The sequence below is a fragment of the Callospermophilus lateralis genome, chromosome 2 (genome assembly GCF_048772815.1).
Source record: "Callospermophilus lateralis isolate mCalLat2 chromosome 2, mCalLat2.hap1, whole genome shotgun sequence".
Classification (NCBI taxonomy): Eukaryota; Metazoa; Chordata; class Mammalia; order Rodentia; family Sciuridae; genus Callospermophilus; species Callospermophilus lateralis.
In genome coordinates this window covers 210,011,854-210,026,029 of record NC_135306.1, presented here as the reverse complement: position 1 = coordinate 210,026,029, position 14,176 = coordinate 210,011,854, and positions in this window count along the sequence as shown.

Here is a 14,176-nt window from a genome sequence, read left to right as displayed (position 1 = left end):
CCAGCCCAGAGTCTACTGAGTCTCAGGGCATTCCATGGTGCCCAGGGCCTCCAACAGTGTCTTTGTGGTATAATTGCCTTTCCAGCACTCAGTGAAGCTACAATCTTCCCTGGTTACACTGATGATCATTATCATTAAGAGAGTCTTAATGACACTCGTGGTATCACTGGAGTTCACTGTCTTTGCTAGTGTCAGTATGCATCAAGGTATACTCTAGAGTCTCAGGTGGGCTCAAGAACTTTCCCAGAATTTTAATCTTGTTTAAAAAATCCATATGGGTTTCATATGCTTGTAATATTACCCAGTGCTTAGAAGAGGCTAAAGATTTTAACAAGAGTCACAGATTTGTTAATTTAATTTACTGTTGCCTCAATAGGGTTCAAAATAATCTTTAGATTCCTAGGAGGGTGAAGGCCCCTTTCTTAGTTTGACAGGTGTGTGCAGAACCTCCCCAAGATTCTTAGACCCTCATTTTCTTCCTAGGCTTTCAGTGCAGATCAGCGTGATTCACAGGGAATCACTGAGTTTCAAAGCCAACCTCAAAGTATTTTTCAATTTCTGAATTTATTACAGATTGTTTGTGAGGTTCAATGTAATTCTCAGAGTCTTAATGATGCTCAGTGTTTCTTTCAATCTGGAAGTGAAGCACTGGACCTTCTGAAAGGTCAACACTGTGTCCAGGGTCACTCAAACTTTCTCAGTGAATCCATGGACCTTGCCCAGTGTCTCTTTGAAGCTAAGTACCATTCCCAGCATCATGGTGGTTCTTGCCATCTTTCTCAGTGTTTGATTGTGAGTCAGGGCCTTCCAAATAGTGCAGTGGGGCCTAGGACCTACAGTACTATTTAAGTGAATATAAAACTCTGTCCAATATCTAGTTATGCTCAGATAATACACCATATTCTGGGGAAGTAATGACCTTCCCCAGTGTGTCATTGGGGAATAGAGCCTTGCCCACTGTGTTAGTGTAACATGGAGATTCTCTCAGTGTCATAGTGGTGCTCATGGCCTTTCCCCCTCATTGTAGTCATTCAGGGTAGCCCATTTTTCTTGGTGAAAGCTTGTGGCTTTCTCCAAGGTCTCAGTCTGGCTCAGTGGTCTCCCCAAGGACTTACAGGGTTCAGAGAATTCTCTATGGTTCTTTTTGAGATCTCAGGGTCTCAGACTTTTCCCATAGCTAAAGCCCTTTAATAATTTGCAGTGGACATCATGGTCTCTACCAGTATGTAAGTTGGATTGTGGATATTTCCTAATGTCTGCTGTGTCTCAGTGCTTTTCTAGATGAACAATGAAATTCCTGGATTCCTGTGTTTTTTAGAAGGATTCAGTGCCTTCCATTCTGTCTCTGTAGTTTTTCAGACAATTTCCTGGATTTCCATGTGAATCATGGCTGTTCATTTAATTTCTGGGGTTTTCATACACTTTCCATGAATTTGTGAGACTCAAAGGCCTTCAAAGGTGTCTCTTGGCACTCAGGTCCCTCATTGGTTTTCAATTGGTGTTCAGTGGTTTCCCAGTGTATCAGAGGACTTCAGGGCTTTTGCAGCTCACTAAGTAGTCTAATGGACTCTGGTAAAGATTCAGTGAGTTGTGGGTCCTGGCCTAGGTCCTCAGAGGATTTCATGGTCTTCCCATTTCACAGTCATGCTTAGCCTGCTCCTCGAGAGTCTCAGTGTTCTGCTTCTTTTCCACCTGCATTCAGTTGTGCTTTTGGACATTCCCCACATCTAAGTTGGGTTTGGATGTTCCCCAGTTCATCAAACTGACCAAGGCCTTTTGCAGTGTCTCAGTCATGTTCAGTGCTATTTCCAGAGTCTTACCATGGTGATATAGCTCCCCAAAGACACACTGGTTTAGAGTTTTTCCCTTGCCTCAGTAAATCTCAGCACTTTTCCAGCTTGTCAGTGGAGTTCATTGCCATTCCCAGAGCCACAGTGTTGCTCAGGGTCAGACCAGATTATTACTGGGTCAAAGGCATTCCCCAGGGTACAATTGTGCCCAGGGCCTTCTGAATTGTCTTATTCTTATCCTGCCTTCTCAGGCACTCAGTGAAGCTGTAGTCTTCCCAGGTTACACTGATTATCAGGGCATATGTTACAGCCTTAGTGACACTCAGGGTATTAGAGTGGCTCAGGTTTTTGTTTTTGTTTTTTCCCAGAGTCAGTGAGCCTCAGAACCTACCCTAGAGTATCAGGAGGGCTCAAGGCCTTTTACAGAATTTCCTCTTGTTTCAACAGGTCTACATGGTCTTCATGGTCCTTGGAATATTGCCCTTCACAAGAGTCTTAGATTCATTAATTTCAATCACTATTTTCTCAATATTGTTCAATATATTCCTCAGATTTTTAGGGAGTCAGAAGACTCTTCCTTAGGTTGATAGATGTGTGCACTGCCTTCCCAAGATATTTAGTGTTCTCATTGCCTTTCCAGGTTCTCAATGAAGATCAGCAACATTTACATTTTCACCATTTTCTCAGGGCCCTTCCAAGTATCTCAATAGATCTCATTGTTTTTTGAGGGGAACACTGAATTTCAGGAACTACCTCAGGGTCTCCTACTGTTGTGGTGTTTTCTACAGGTTGTCCATAAAGCTCAGTTATATTCTCAGAGTGTCAGTATTTCTTTCAGCCTCAGATTGTTGCTCTGAATAATCCTAAAGAAATCACTGTGTTCAGGGCCATTCAGGGTTTCTCAATGAATCCCAGGGCCCTTCCCAAGGTCTCTATTGAGCTAAGTGTCATTTTCAGCATCACAGTGGTGCTCTGCATCTTTCTCAGAGTTTTATTATGTGTCAGGTTTTTCCTGAAATTCATAGTGAGGCCTAGATTTTACCCTATTATTTAAGTGTTTTCAAGAACTCTGCATAATTTCTAGTCGTGCACAGATTCTTCCACAGTATTCTGGAAATATAATGGCCTTCCACAGGGTCTCAATGAGGAATAGAGGTTTGTTTACTCTGTCACTGTAACAGAGATATATTCTCATTGTCATACTGGTTCTCAGGGCTTTCCCCCATAGCAGTTGAACTCTGGGATACCCCACATTTCTTGATGTAAGCTCATCATTTTCTGCAGAGTCTCAGTATCACTCAGTGCTTTTCTCCATGTCTTTCATGGTCTCATGGTGTTCTCTAGTATTTTCACTCAGATTATAGTTATGATTTGGTCTCAGATTTCTCTGAGAGCTTCTGTGAGGTTAAAGGTTTTCAATAAGTAGTTTATAGTGGGATCAGGGCCTCCATAAAGGTCAATGTGGTGTTGTGGATCTTTTTCAGATTTTTCTTGTGTCTCAGTCATTTTCCAGCTCAGTTATGATGTTCATACCTTTCCTATGATCTTTGGTATGACTCAATGCCTTCCATGTTGTATCTGTAGTTCTCAGGACAATATCCAGGATCTCAATGTGACTCAGGACTGTCCATAGTATTTCAGGTGTCTTCAGATGCTTTCCGTGAATTTGTGAGATTCAAAGGCCTTCGGAAGTGTCTCTTGCCATTCAAGGCCTTTACTTTTTTTTCTAATTTGGGTTCACAGCTATTCTTGGGACATTACTGGAATTCAGAGTATAAGGATTCTGGCTGTGGAGATGAACAGGACAGCATTCCTCTGGTGAGCAAGTGTTCAGCTGGTAACAGGCACCCTGTTTTCCCCACTTGGAATATTCTGCAGTTTCCCACAGTAACTCATATGGTAAACAATACATGTGCAATGCCTAGGTGCTGTGGCCATGCCCTGCATGAGGAGGCTCTGTGCTAAAGTCTTATCAGCCTTGACCTTGATCTTAGGTGCTCAGTTCCTGGGAATAAAGGAATTCTCTTATTAGACAACCACAATGTTTCACCAACCTAAACTGAGCCTGAACCTGTCCACATCACAGTAACTTTAAACAATGGACTTCTTGAGAGCTACATGAAACTCTTAACCTTGCACATTACAACTAATGTATGTAACTGAGAAATAAGCTGCATAATGTTGCTGACTCTGTAACTGCCTAATGACACAATGAACAGTAATGTAACTATGATGCCAGTGATCTAATATGGCCTATTGATATCAATAAAGCTTCCAGCTTGACAAGGGACCTTTTCTGCCTTTCTGTTACTCTGCCATCCTGCTATTTTGCCACTTTGCCTCTGTACCTTGCTTCTGTCTCCTTTTGTTTTCTTTATATCAGAACTTTTGCAGGTCACTAAGGAGACTCATGGACTCTGGCTTATTCAGTGCCTTGTGGGTCATTGCTCAGTCTCAATAGGATTCCTGGTCTTCTCCATTCTGTTCAGAGCCTTCCCACAGATTCTTCATGTTTTCATTCCCTGTATTATGCTTTCCATTGACCTTCTGTACATTCCCCCCAATCTCAGTGTTTCTGGATATTCCCTAGGTTTTCAAAGAGCTGTGACCTCACCCAAGCCATCAGCAAAAGTCATGGCAATTAGCAGGCTCTCTGTTTTACTCAGGGCTTTCTGCAGTGTCTCAGTACTTTTCAGTGCTATTCCCAGAGTCTCTTCAGTTACACAAGGTGGTCAGCACCCCACCAGGGTAATTCATCTGTGCAGGAGGGGATAAGCCATCCGAAAAGTTAAAGTCTGAAGTAATTACTGAAGAAAGAAAAGAAAATCAGAATTAGTTTTGAAAAGCAAAGAGCACCTGATAGGTCCAGTTCACACAGGAGCTGGAGCTCTACTTTTTAATAAATGGCTCTTTTTGTTTATTTAGGAGGATAAATCAAAGGCAGGAATAAGGTTTGTGTGGGTGGAGGTTTGCTTCATAGTGTCTTGCAGTCAACAAGTTCATTTGAATCTTAGGAAGCCACACTCCTCTCTGGGAGTCTGTATGGCTAGGTGGCTTCAGCAGGTCTCCCCATGTCCAGTGGTGTGTGGAACCTGGCAGAGCTGAATAGAGCTCAAATACATCTGAGCAGTCTTTCCCATCAATATGGCCATTGGAAGGTCCCAGATACCAATTTTTTTTTTTATTCACTGGCTATGATGCCAGTTTGCTCCATACACGGTCCATGAATGAGCCTTAACATCTCACCCATGTTTAATTTTTAAATGCAAATTAGGGGTAATTACTTTGAGTCCTTGTTCTAAGGGTAAGACAACATATTATCATGATATAAAAAATTAGTAACAAACATATCATTTCAGTAATATACCATGTAGAATGTTTCAACATGTTTCAAGGATGGAAAGCCAATTAATTTCATTAGCTAGAGATGCAGGGTACATGAGATTGGTTCTGATTTTCTGAATATCCTGAATGCTCTGATGTAGATCCATAAGGCTCAAGCCATTATTATTAGTATGTCAAACATCCAACAGATGATGTTTGACATACTAATAAAATTTTTCCAAATTTTATTGGGAAGTATGATATTTGGCTATAGTAACACAGACATAGTTATCATGGTGTTTAAGCCTTTGTTCAAATTCTGAGAGCAGAAAACTCATTATCAATATTTATAACACTAGTTTTAAAAGCATTTGATTTAGTTTTAATCTCTTCCTCAATACTTCATTGTATAGGGCTTTGGAAATACTTTGAGCCAAATTATTAAGAAAATGAGCTTAGTTAGATTACATTTCTTACAATTTACAGGACATCCATCATCCATTTTGGCTTAATTTTACATTTCTAACAATTAGAACATAAGAGGATTGAATATAGGCTTGCAGGCCACATCAGGAACCCTCCTTGTAGTTCTTTGTAGTTCTTGTAGTTCCTGTAGTTCCTTGGATTTTCTGTTCTGTTATGCAGAGTGGATTATGTCCATAGAAACAGTGAATATGGGAACAGATAAAATCCTAAAAGAGTAAATTAAGATATACAGGACCCAAATTATCATCAAATAAGGAATAACTGCTATAAACCCAAATACAAATTATTGATCTTTCTAGTGTAACACCAATCAGTTTGCCAGGCCTTAATTTGGCCTTCATTACATGGTGGCAAAGCAATACCTAAACAATAGGGAGTAATCCAAATCATATGGATTTTTAAAGAATCAGAACAATTGTATATCTAATCGTATTTTTGTACTCTGAAAATTGTTCTAGATAACTATTTTCCTAATGTCTTAGATATTTTGTTATATTAAAAATCAAATTAAACATGATTGCCTGCAAATTTTTTTTAAGAAGTAAAAGCAAAACACATTCAGTGGTGATTCTTCCATGTAACCCTCCTGGCTTTGGCTTTTGGTAGGAAGTGGCACCTTCACAAGCCTGTTTTTTTAATCAATTTTTGAAGATCAATCCAAAACATATCCATCAGTTCTAGAGATTTTATGTTGTGCTGCCAAAGCATTTGTACATTTCATTCATTTAGGAAAGATGCCAAATTCTATTGCAGAATAATTAGGGCTGTCAAATATTAGTGGAGATTTTGTGGAAATGAATGGCTAGTTATGGGAAAGTTCCATTCCAATAATTTTCCCATTTCAATAACTATATTCTACATAATCTACATTCCAAGGCCCAGTATGATTGGCTGGCTTAGGTCCTTCTAAGTTGTCTTTTCCTCAAAATTGCCTTTAAATAGCCAGAATGTTAATCATGGGACCATCATATAGGTAGGTTTCCAGTGTAGTTCATATATAATTAAATCTAGGAGCATGAATCAGTGTAATATTTTCTGTAAAATCTCCCATTAACTATGTATCACTAGAAAATAATGAAATGGATACCTAGTCCACATGGTTAGGTGCATTAAAGGAGGATCTGTGAATTAGGTACAATGAGTCTCTCCATGGATACTACTTACCTGACAGATAAAAAAAATCAGCATGATTATAAACTAAGTGTGGTTGGAGTCTTATTACCTCGCTGTTGAACACTTCCATTCAACTAGAAGTGTCAGATTTTTCAGTTGTTTCCATGGTGAAATGTTGGTTTTTTCTGGAAATAGACAAACAGAACCTCTGTCTTATGGAAGCTGGTTCTATTGCTGCATGTGTTGCTCAACAGCAGGAAGGCTTTTAATATCACAATTTAAAGAAAAAATTTAAAAATAATTTTGTGAGATTTAGTGGGGTTATGTAGAACTCTCACACACTTTTTTTTTTTCATATTTAAAAATTGAAGGGCTGGGATTGTGGCTCAGTGGTACAATACTTGCTTCTCATGCATGAGGCCCTGGGTTCAATCCTCATCCGCACATTAAAAAAATAATAAAGATATTGTGTTCATCTACAACTGAAAAATAATTTTTCAAAAATTGAAGAAAACCATTGATATAAATTGGAGGATAATTAGCCTTATATTGTAGACAATGGCCTGGCATTGTACAAGTATTTAAATAATAAGATGTGACTGAATAAATATTTTTGTGTGGGCAAGAAAGTTGGCAAAAGTTACTTATTAGGCATGTGAAAATCATTAAAGTTAATATTATTGAACTGAAAAAGGCATTATAGTACAAGAAAGTCTAACTAAACAAGAGATTTGATTTTGTCTCTAATAATAGGCTGAGCAAGAGAATTATAAAATGGAGTCAGTATAGATGCTGCAGTGAGTTTTAGAGCCTGTTTGTTCTATAGGTAATACACTTACTATTTTAAATTAACTCATTATATTAGAATTGATAGCTGTGTATTGTTTGTGTATTAACAACAAATACTTGTAAGTTTGTAGGAAAAATACAATACAAAATTAAAAAGAGTAAGAATATATTTAATTATTATAATAGCTATGAGTTAAGAAATATAGTTTTATATAACTAATCCCCGCATATAGTAGTTTTTGTTAAAGAATATATGGAATCATATAATAAAAGTTTATTTTTTGAACTTAACTTTAAATGAATTTGATTATTTTTATTTGGAAGGTGGTGAGAGGCAGACTTTTTAACTTAGGAGTGGTGACCTCTATAAAGTGCCCCGGAAGATATGAATAGACACATTTAAAAAATACTTAGTATATGTTTAGTTAGTATAAAAAAATTTATTATTACTACTAATAAAAATGAAATTGAAGAACAAATAGTTTTTCACCTACCAATTTTGGAAATATTTCCATTATCATCAAATCTAGTGTTAAGGTATGGATGAGGAATTTTTACTTATAAATATTGTTGGGTAGAACTGTTGGGTAGTGTTCAAAATATTCTTCCTAATCTTTGGAAGACAAGGGCCCTTCCTTAAGTGGACACATGCGCGTACAAACTTCCGACAAGTCTCCGTGTTCTCCTAGCCTTCCCAGGCCCTCAGTGTATATCAGCAATATTCACAGTTTTCCCATGTGCTTGGGGCCTTCCCAAGGTTCTGGAAGCTCTTGGTATATTTGGCACAAGAACACTGTGTTTGAGAGCCACCCTGAGAGTCTCCTTTTTTTTTTTAGAATCTATTTGAGGTTGTCCCTGAGGGCTAGATGTTTTCTCAGAATCTCCATTTACTCTGTGTTTCTTCCAGACTCAGGGTGAGTCTCTGAATCCTCTCCCAGGAAACTCTGGGCCCAGGGAACTTGAGCCTTGCTCTATGAATCCCAGGCTTTCTCAGGGTCTCTGTGAAGTCTCATGCCTTTTGCAGAAGCACAGGATGGCTCAGCATCTTCCCCTGAAATGACTGTGTTTGAATGTGTGTCACAGCCTTCCCCCAAATCCTAGTCACCCCTAGGGCACACTCTACTGTATCAGTGGATTGAAGAGCTTTGCACACCATCTAGTGGTGCTCAGGTTCTTCCACAGCATTCTGAGCAAACAAGGGTTATCACAAGACTTCAAATAGGAAATAGAGCCTTGCCCAGGGTGTCATTGTAACTGAGAGACATTCCCATTGTCCTTGTGGGGCTCAGGGCCTTTCCCACTGCATGGGGGTCACTCTTTCTCCCTCAGGCTTTCAAGTGTAAGCTCAGGGCTTTGTCCAGGGTCTCAGTCTGGCTCAGTGTATTGAGAAATGACATCCAGGGGCTCAGGGATTTCTCTGGGGCCTTTAATGGGAACTCAGGTATGATTGATTCTCAGATTTTTCTCCTGAGCTTCTGAGAGGCTAAAGACTTTCAATAAATAGATTGACAGTAGGTTTCAAAGCTTCCACTTGGATCAGAGTGGGGTTGTGGATCTTTCCCAGGGTGTCCTGTGTTTTAGTGCTTTTCCAGCACAAATAAAGCTCCTGGGTTTCCTTGTCCTTTAGTGGGCCACAGTGCCCTGCACAGTGTATCTGTAGTTCTCAGAACTGTGTGCAGGATTTCAGTGTGACTCAGGTTGTACACTAATTTGAGATGAGATCAACAGCTTTCCAGGAGTTTGGGTGACTCACATGCCTTCAGAAATGTCTATGGGAATTCAGGGTCTTCACTTGTTTCTAATAGTTTTTCAGGCCTTTTTTAACTCTTTCACTGGGATTCAGAGCTTTTGCAGGTCAGTAAGAAAGCCATGTTCCCACTGGTACAGATTCTTTGGATTGTGGGGTTTTGCCCAGTGTCTCAGTGGGTTGCATGGTATCCTCCAGTCTCACAGTCATACTCTGCAAGCTCCCCCAGAGTCTCAGTGTTCTCCTTCTATTAACCGTGCATGCAATTGTACTCTTGGACATTCCTTGCATCTCAGTGTGCTTCAGGATGCTCCTTGGGTTTTCAAAGAGCCAAAGGACTTGTCCAAGGCCTTAGTGGAACTTATGGTTATTAGAGGCTCTCTGATGTTTTTTAGGGCATCTTAGTGTCTTAGTCATTTTCAGTGCTATTCCCAGAGTGTCACCATGGCTGAGATAGCTTCCCAAAGTCAGACTGGTTTCAGAGGTTTGCCAGAGTTTCAGTCAAACTCAGCACCTTTCTAAGGTTCTCAGTGGACTTCATTTCTCACCCAAGGTCACAGTGTATCTTTGGTCCAGATCAGAGTCTTAGTGAGCCTCAGGGGATTTCCCAGGGTCACTGTGATATTCAGTTTCTTTGCAGAATCTTAGTGGTGCCTTTGCCTTCCCAGGCACTCAAGAAGCTGTAGTCTTCCTGTTGAGAGCCACAGCTGAGTTGGGATGATGCCTGGCATTGCCAGAAGAATGGTTGAGAAGTGACACCAGGGAGCCATTAAGATGATGATAATTGAGTTAAGCTGTGTATAATTGCTGTGACTGGATGTTGCTGGATTGAAACAGCCTGTATATTGAGTTGTATATGGACCCCTGCTGTCCAGCAATAGGGCGGCTCCTGCTGCCTCGGGTACCAGCTACTTTGGAGTTCCCGTTGAGTTCTCATGGGGTTCCCCAATTGAGTTTCTGCGAGCCGTGGAGGTGAGGGAGTTCCCAGGAAGCGCGCGTTGAGTTTTGGTGGAGTTTGGGCAATAAAGGAGTTCCTGTTTGAACCTACAAGTGCCTCATGGCAGCTCGGTTATTTTGTGCCCAGCCAGACTGCAGCATCTTTCCAGGTTACTCACATGATCAGGACCTACCACAGGGTCTTGGGGACACTGAGGGGATCAGAGGAGCTCAGGGTCTTTTGCATTGTCATGTGCCCCAGGGCCCACCCGAGATCCTCTGGAGGGCTCAAGGCCTTCCTGAAGATTTCTCTCCTGTTTACAATGTCTTGTTTACAAAGGTCCACATGGTCTTCATGGTACTGATTGACTTATTGCCCAGGTTTCCAAAGATACTCAGGTCTTCCCAAAGCATCTCACATTCATGAGTTTTATTCACTGTGGTCTCATTGGGGTTCAAAATATTGTTCTTATTTGTAGAAAGGTGAAAGGTACTTTCTTTAGTATGTGCACAGCCTTCCCCAAAGTCTGACTGTTCTCCTGGCCTTCCAGGCTCTCAGTGAAGATCAGCACAAATCACTATTCCATCATGTGCTCAGGGCCTTGCCACAGGTCGCAAGAGGTCTCATGGCATTTAGCAGAGTAACACTGAGTTCAGCCCCCACATCAGTGGCTCCTATGATTTCAGGGTCTGTGACAGGTTATCCATGAGGTTCAGTGCTGTTGTCATGGTCTCCTAGATGCTCAGTGCTTCTTTAAGCCTGGGCACAAGGATTCAATGCAGTTCTGGGTTCCTCAGTGAATCCCAGGACATTCCCAGGGATTTGCTTCCCTCTGGGAAGCAAAGTGCCATTTTGAACTTTACAGTAATGCTCAGCATCTTCCCTGCACTCTGATTTTCTGTCAAGAACTTTTACAAACCATAGAGAGGCCTAGGGCCTATGCTTGACTTTCAGGGGGCTTTAGACTCTACACACTATAGAGTGGAGCTCTGATTTTTCCACACTGTTCTGGGAAATGAAGACCATTCACCAGTGTCTCTGAGTGGAATGGAGCCTTTTCTTGTGACCTCATGACATGGACAGCTTCCCATTGTTCTTGTGGTGCTCAGGGCCTTGCCCAGTGTGTCACTGGCCCTTAGGGTTACCCCAAATTTCTTAAAATAAGCTCAGGGTTTTCTCCAGCATCTGAGTGTGGCTCAGTGCTTTCCACAAAGACTTACAGGCACTCAGAGAATTCCCTAGGCTCTTTTGGAAATCTCAGGTGGGATTGGGCATCAAATTGTTCCTCAGAGCTTCTGTGAGGCCAAAGGCCTTCAAGAGATTGACAGTGGGTTCAGAGCCCCTGTAAAAACCTAGAGGGTCTCTTTGTGTCTCAAAGCTTTTCCCACTCCAGAATGGCAAACATGACTTTCCCAAGTTCTTTCCAGGGCCTCCATGACTTCCACTGTGTGTCTTTTCTTCTCAGCATCATCACCTGGATTTCATTGTGACTCAGAGCTCTTTGTAGAATTACCGTGGTGTTCAGATTCCTTCTGTGAGTTGGTTTGCTTCAAAGGCCCCAAACTGTCTCTTGGCATTTGGAGCCTTCACTGGGTTCTGATTGTTGTTTGGGGATCTTCACTCTGTTGCACTGGAATTCAGGATGCTGGCAGGTCACTAAGGAGGCTGCTGGACTCTGAGAAGTGATTCAGTGAACTGTGTCTCCTTTCCCAGGGTCTTGGTGGCTTTCATGGTCACCTCCAATCTCACACTCATGGTCTGGGTGTCTCTCCAGAGACTGAAGGTTCTCCTGAACTGCCTCGTGCATTCTGTTGAGCTTTGGGACACAACCACATCTCAGTCCCCTTCCAGAAGTTCCTCAGCTTTGGAAGAAGCCAAAGGCCTTGCTCTGGGCCACTGTGAAAGTCATGGACATTTCAGGATGTCAGTTGATTTCAGGGACTTTCCAGAGTCGCAGTCATCTTCCATGCCATTGCCAGAGTTCCATTACTGCTGAGATAGTTCCCCAGGGATGCACTGTCTTCAGAATTTCCACCAGGGTCTCGGTCCATCTCAGCAATTCTCCCAGGTTTGTAGAGGAGTTTCTTGCAATTCCCATGGTCATGGTGTTCCTCAGGGCCATTTCAGAGTTGAAGTGAGTGTCAGGGCATTCTCCAGGGTCACTGGGGTACCCAGGGGTGTGGGCAGAGTCTCAGTGTTGTCATTGCCTTTCCAGGCACTCATTAAAACTCTAGTCTTTCTAGGTCACATGGATGATTGGGACCTACCCTACTCTAAGTATTCAAGTGGCTCCTAGTTTTTCTTGGTGTCAGTAGATCTCTGGGCCTACCCTCGAATCCAGGAAATGCTCAAGGCCTTCCCCAGAACTTCTGTTTTGTTTAGAAAGGTCTATGTGATCTTCATGGGACCTTGAATAGACCCAGTGTGCAGAAGATATCATCAAAAGTCTCAGATGGATCAGATTTATTCACTGTGGTCACAGTAGTGTTCAAAACATTCTTACAAATCTTCAGAAGTCGAGGTCCCTTCGTTAAGATGACAGATGTGTGTACACACTTCCCATGACTCTCAGTGTTCTAGCCTTCCCATGCCCTCCTGCATATCAGCACCATTCACAGTTTCCCCATGTGCTTGGGGCCTTCCCAAGGTTCTGGAAGCTCTTAATGTATTTAGCACAAGAACACTGTATTTGAGAGCCATCCTGAGAGTCTCCTCTTCTTTCAGAATTTATTCAAGGTTGTCCCTGAGAGCTAGATATATCCTGAAAATCCCATTCACTCTGAGTTTCTTTCAGACTCAGAGTGAGTCTCTGAATCCTCTCCCAGGAAACACTGGGCCCAGGGAACGTGAGCCTTGCTCTATGAATCCCAGGCTTTCTCAGGGTCTCTGTGAAATCTCATGCCTTTTGCAGAAGCACAGGATGGCTCAGCATCTTCCCTAGAGATGACTGTGTTTGAATGTGTGTCACAGCCTTCCCCCAAATCCTAGTCACCCCTAGGGCACACTCTACTATATCAGTGGATTGAAGAGCTTTGCACGCCATCTAGTGGTGCTCAGGATCTTCCACAGCATTCTGAGAAAACAAGGGGTGATGTGAGGGTTTCAATAAGAAATAGAGCCTTGCCCAGGGTGTCATTGTAACTGAGAGATACTCCCATTGTCCTTGTGGGGCTCAGGGCCTTTCCCACTGCATGGGGGTCACTCAGGCTCCCTCAGGCTTTCAAGTGTAAGCTCAGCGCTTTGTCCAGGGTCTCAGTCTGGCTCAGTGTATTGAGAAATGACATCCAGGGGCTCAGGGATTTCTCTGGGGCCTTTAATGGGAACTTGGGTATGATTGATTCTCAGATTTTTCTCCTGAGCTTCTGAGAGGCTAAAGACTTTCAATAAATAGATTGACAGTAGGTTTCAAATTTTCCACCAGGATCAAAGTGGGATTGTGGGTCTTTCCCGTGATCTCTTGTGTTTTAGTGCTTTTCCAACACAACAATAAAGCTTCTGGGGTTTCCTTGTCCTTTAGTGGGCCTCAGTCCCCTGCACGGTATATCTGTAGTGCTCAGAACAGTGTCCAGGATTTCAGTGTGACTCTGGGTTGTACATTAATTTGAGGTGAGATCACCAGCTTTTCATGAGTTTGAGTGACTTAAATGCCTTCAGAAATGTCTCTGTGCATTCAGGGCCTTCTCTGGCTTCTAATTGGTGTTTAGGCCTTTCCCAACTATTTCATTGAAATTTGGACTTTTACAGATGAGTAAGGAAGCTTTTGGTTAGTGGTACAGATTCACTGGATTGTGGGGTTTTGCCTAGCATCTCAGTGGGTTGCATGGTCTCCTCCAGTCTCACAGTTATACTCTGTGAGCTCCCCCAGAGTCTGAGTGTTCTTCTTTCATTGACTGTGCATGCAGTTTTACTCTTGGTGATTCCCCACATCTCAGTGTGGTTTAGGACATTGCTCTTCAGGTTTTCAAAGAGCCAAAGGACTTTCCCAGGGCC